Source organism: Carassius gibelio, chromosome B16 (genome assembly GCF_023724105.1).
Source record: "Carassius gibelio isolate Cgi1373 ecotype wild population from Czech Republic chromosome B16, carGib1.2-hapl.c, whole genome shotgun sequence".
NCBI classification, from domain to species: Eukaryota; Metazoa; Chordata; class Actinopteri; order Cypriniformes; family Cyprinidae; genus Carassius; species Carassius gibelio.
This window is the reverse complement of record NC_068411.1, coordinates 30,796,108-30,801,277: the sequence shown is the minus strand read 5'-3', so window position 1 is coordinate 30,801,277 and position 5,170 is coordinate 30,796,108.

The following is a 5,170-nucleotide window of genomic DNA, read 5'->3' as shown; positions in this document are numbered from 1 at the left end:
AAATGCAATGCAAGTCACTTTGAATAAAAGCATTTGCTAAAATGCATAAATGTAAAAGTAAGCCAGCAACTGTGTTGAATCTTGCGTTACTCGCTAAAATAACAACAACTTTTGAATGTTCTGTAGATGTTCTGAAACAAGTATCCAGCTAAAAGCGTTCTCTCAAAGTTATTAACAAACATTCTTGTAACATTAATAGAATGGTCATCAAGGTATTCAGGTCTTTAAATGATTTACTCAAAACTTTAACACAAAAACATAATTTATACATTGTAACATTTTTTCTTGAAACGGTTGTATAATTTAGTTTTGGTTGACGTTTTGTTTCAGAACGTTCAGAGAACATTTAAGAGTCCCAAAATTCTAAAATAAATAATTTCCTTAACTTTTTGCAAATTGTGTTAGAGTGAGTGTGTTAAAAACAGATAAGTATGGTGAACCATACTCAGAATTCGTGCTCTGCATTGAACCCATCCAAAGTGCACACACACACACACACACACACACACGTTTGTTTTTGTGTAAAGTGTGTTCATCCCATAGGTGTAATGGTTTTTATTCTGTAGAAACTGTATATTCTATGTCCCTTCACCAACCCTACACCTAACCCTAACCCTCACAGGAAACTTTCTGCATTTTTACTTTCTCAAAAAAACTCATTCTGTATGATTTATAAGCGTTTTGAAAAATGGGGACATGGGTTATGTTCTCATAAGTCACCCTCTCCTTGTAATACCTGTGTCATACCCATGTCATTATACAGAGTTGTGTCCTGATATGTCACAAAAACATGTCCACACACACACACACACACACACACACACACACACAAAGGGAAAGTCGTGGCCTACTGGTTAGGGAGTTCGACTCCTAACCCTAGGGTTGTAGGTGTGTGTGTGTGTGTGTGTGTGTGTGTGATCCTGTTGTGATCAGCGAGTTGTATCACAGAAGCCCTGAAGCTGTGTGTTCAGTATGTTATTTGAGCATGCATCAGTTTATCTGCATTTCTAGCGTGTGCATGTTCCCGTCTCTCACCTCACATGCGTGATTCCAGCAGATGGAACTGCTTTCATACAGCAGGCCAAAGCAATTAAAAACCACACACACACACACACACACACACATTTGCTCTTCATTCAGTTTTTCTTCTTCTCTATTTGTAAGTCTGTTGATCACACGCATGCAGATGACGTACATTTAAACAAGCTTAGATAACTTCCTCAAGCCTCCATGCAGCTGAGCTGATTCATTCATCCACACTTGTGAACCGCAGGGAGAAAAATAAAATAATTGAATATTAGACATTACATTCACAATTATTTATTATGGGTCACACTTAAAAATGAAAATGAGTCACATATCTGCTAAAAAATATTGTAATAATTTTTGGCCAGAATTTTATGAAAGTCAGACATTGTTAACTACAACTAAAACTTTACAAAAAAAGTCATAACTTGCTGTCAACATAAAATGCTAGAAATTTTAATAAAACAAAATATAAAAACATTCATATTAAAATATAAAAAAATAAAAAACAAAATTTCCACTAGTCTCATTTCTGTTTAACTTTAAGTATTAAAATAACTAAATAAATTCAATTCAGTTCAATTCAAGTTTATTTGTATAGCGCTTTTTACAATACAAATCGTTACAAAGCAACTTTACAGAAAATTATGTTTTTACAATATTTAGTAGTAGCTTATAAGTGGTGATTATCAGTGCGTGATGGGTTGTAGCGTGGTAGAAGGCTAGTTAGGTACGCAGGAGCTAAACCATTTAGGGCCTTATAGGTAAGTAATGATCATTTGTAACTGATACAGAACTTAATAGGTAGCCAGTGCAGAGACTGTAAAATTGGGGTAATATGATCATATTTTCTTGACCTCGTAAGATAACATGTTTCGTAGCTTGGCAATGTTTCCAAGATGGATGAATGCAGTTTTTGTAACATGGGAAATATGGTTTTCAAAAGACAAGTCGCTGTCTAATATAACACCCAGATTTCTGACTGTAGAGGAAGTAACAGTACATCTGTCTAGTTGAAGATTGTAATCTACAAGATTCTGTGTAGTGTTTTTTGGTCCAATAATTAATATCCGAATTTAATTGGAGAAAATTATTTGTCATCAAATCTTTTACATTTTTAACACACTCTGTTAGCTTAGATAATTGGGAAGTTTCATCTGGTCTCGTTGAGATATATAGCTGAGTATCATCAGCATAACAGTGGAAACTAATCCCGTATTTTCTAATAATATTACCAAGGGGCAACATGTGTATTGAAAATAGAAGGGGACCTAGGACGGATCCTTGTGGCACTCCATATTTTACTGGTGATAAATGAGATGACTCCCCATTTAAATAAACAAAATGGTAGCGATCGGACAGGTAGGATCTAAACCATCTTAGAGCCTGCCCTTGAATACCTGTATAGTTTTGTAATCGATCTATGAGTATGTCATGATCTATGGTGTCGAACGCAGCACTAAGATCAAGTAAGACTAGAAATGAGATGCAGCCTTGATCTGATGCAAGGAGCAGGTCATTTGTAATTTTAACAAGTGCAGTTTCTGTGATATGGTGGGGCCTGAAACCTGACTGAAATTCTTCATACAGATCATTTTTATGCAGGAAGGTGCTCAATTGAGCAGACACAACTTTTTCTAAAATTTTAGACATAAATGGAAGATTTGAAATAGGCCTATAATTTGCCAGTACACTAGGATCTAGTTGTGGTTTCTCATTAAGAGGCTTGATAACCGCCAGCTTGAATGGTTTTGGGACGTGTCCTAAAGTTAACGACGAGTTTATGATATTGAGAAGCGTTTCTTCTGCTACAGGTAACAGCTCTTTCAGTAATTTAGTGGGTACAGGATCTAATAAACATGTTGTTGGTTTAGATACAGTAATAAGTTTATTTAGCTCTTCCTGTCCTATGGTTGTAAAGCACTGCAGTTTATCTTTGGGTGCGATGGATGAAACTGAAGTGTTAGACGCTGTAGAATCTATATTCGCTATTGTATTTCTAATGTTATCTATTTTATCATTGAAGAAATTCATAAAGTCATTACTATTTAACGTTGGTGGAATAATTGAATCAGGTGGCGTCTGGTAATTTGTTAATTTAGCCACTGTGCTAAATAAAAACCTTGGATTGTTTTGGTTATTTTCTATGAGTTTGTGTATATGCTCTGCCCTAGCTGTTTTTATTCTATTTGTGTTCAAGACTACGAGTTTCTTTCTTGAGAGAGTGAGTATTACTGTTATACCAGGGCACAGTACGTTTTTCTCTAACCTTTTTCAATTTGATGGGGGCAACAGCTTCTAATGTATTAGAGAAAATAGAACCCATGTTTTAGTTTTTTTTAAATGAATGATTATCTTTTTTTATCAACCTCCCTTCAGGAATCTGATCATATAATTATGCTTCCTTTACTGAATGTGCACACAGTCTGTTATAATTACTAGTGCAGCAGATCTTGTGTCTGAAAGATGAGAAACACAAGCCGTTTATTTTATGATGGACTGAAAGGTCTTCAGCTCAATGCAAGCATGAGTGTACTTTTCATTTTCATTTGGAAGGCTTCGGCGCTGGAGTTTGGGAGAGTTTCTTCTGGTGTGAACTCAAACAGAGCGACGACTAACACGACCTTTCAACATGTTCTTAATGTTTTCCATCAGTCGAGGCGAAGCGGTGGCTTTTGGGTGGAGCTGGGACGATGCTGAGCTCTGAGTGTTGTGTTTGGACCTCGCACACGTTTTTCTCTTATTCCAGTCCAAACGTGGACCTCCATCCTCGCTCGCGGGGTTAATAAACCCAGCAGCGTCCTCAAACACAGACGCCTGTCACCCGCCCCACAGACGGAAAATAAAACACAAACGGCCTCCAAGTGAAAAGATTTGTAATTTTACATGTTGCTTTACATTTACAGACACTTTTATCTAAAGGATACATTATATTAGGTCATAAGTTTTATTTATTTTATCAGTGCAATACAAATTCACTGCAGTGTTATGTAAGTATTATTTATACACTATTAGTTTCTAATAATATTTTGAACTGGCTTTTATATTTTTTTTTTCTTTTTTTGTGGTTTTGTCAATTTTATAGGATTGCATTTTACTATTACTACTATTTTATTACTATTACACTTAATTTCTTTTTAATTATTTGTAGTTTGTTATGTGCTTTTTTTAGTGTTTATAGCTTTTGTTTTAAAAACATATTACTATTCAGATTTAATTAATTTTGTCATTTTTATTCATTTTTGATCCTTAAAAAAAATCTGTTTAGATTTTATTTAAAATTTTATTATTATTATTTATTTTTTTATTATTTTATTAGATTATATTTATTTCTTTAGTTTTTATTTTATTTTATTTTATTTGTTTATGTGCTTCTGTCATTTTTATTAGTTATTATTATTATAGTTTAATGTCATTTTGTTATGTTCCTTTGTTTTTTTTATATATTTTTTTACATTTATTTATTTATTATTATTTTGTATTTATTTATTTATTACTATTTAGAGTTAACTTATTTTTATTTCATGTAAAAAAATTTCCAGTTAGTAAGTTTAGTGTTGCAACTTACTTCATTTAATTGTCATCACAACCTTTTAATTTATGAATTCACTAACCTTAGTGTCTTTACTTTTAAAATGTTTTTTTTTTATGACAGATATGTATTTAAAATTTCTATATAAATCCATTTATTTACAGAAATGAACTAAATGTCTGTACGTTCACAAAGGCACCAAGGTTTTTCCTCCTGCATGCCTGAATAAATGAGCAAGTGCCTAATATCAACCTCATTTGAAGTGCTGACAGAGGAACACGCATTAAAATCCGGCTTAATGAGCAATTTAGAGATTTGAGACTAGGCCATGATGAAATTGTAATGAAATCAGTCCAAATTTCTGATCACATTTATTGGTTTTTCGACAGTCGGCGCTGCAGCGATGACACACAAGCCTAATCCGCCTGATTGACATCTCAGTCTAAACTGACTTGGAATAACGAGGGAAAACTCCAGGAAATTAATAAGCACATTTTTGCCTGTTTGATGCTCATGAGGAATGTTGATAATGTGGAAATCTTGCTTTATCTGTGTAATCTGTAACCTGTAATACATTGTGCTCCAGATTGGCAGAGACAGAATCTCTGATAC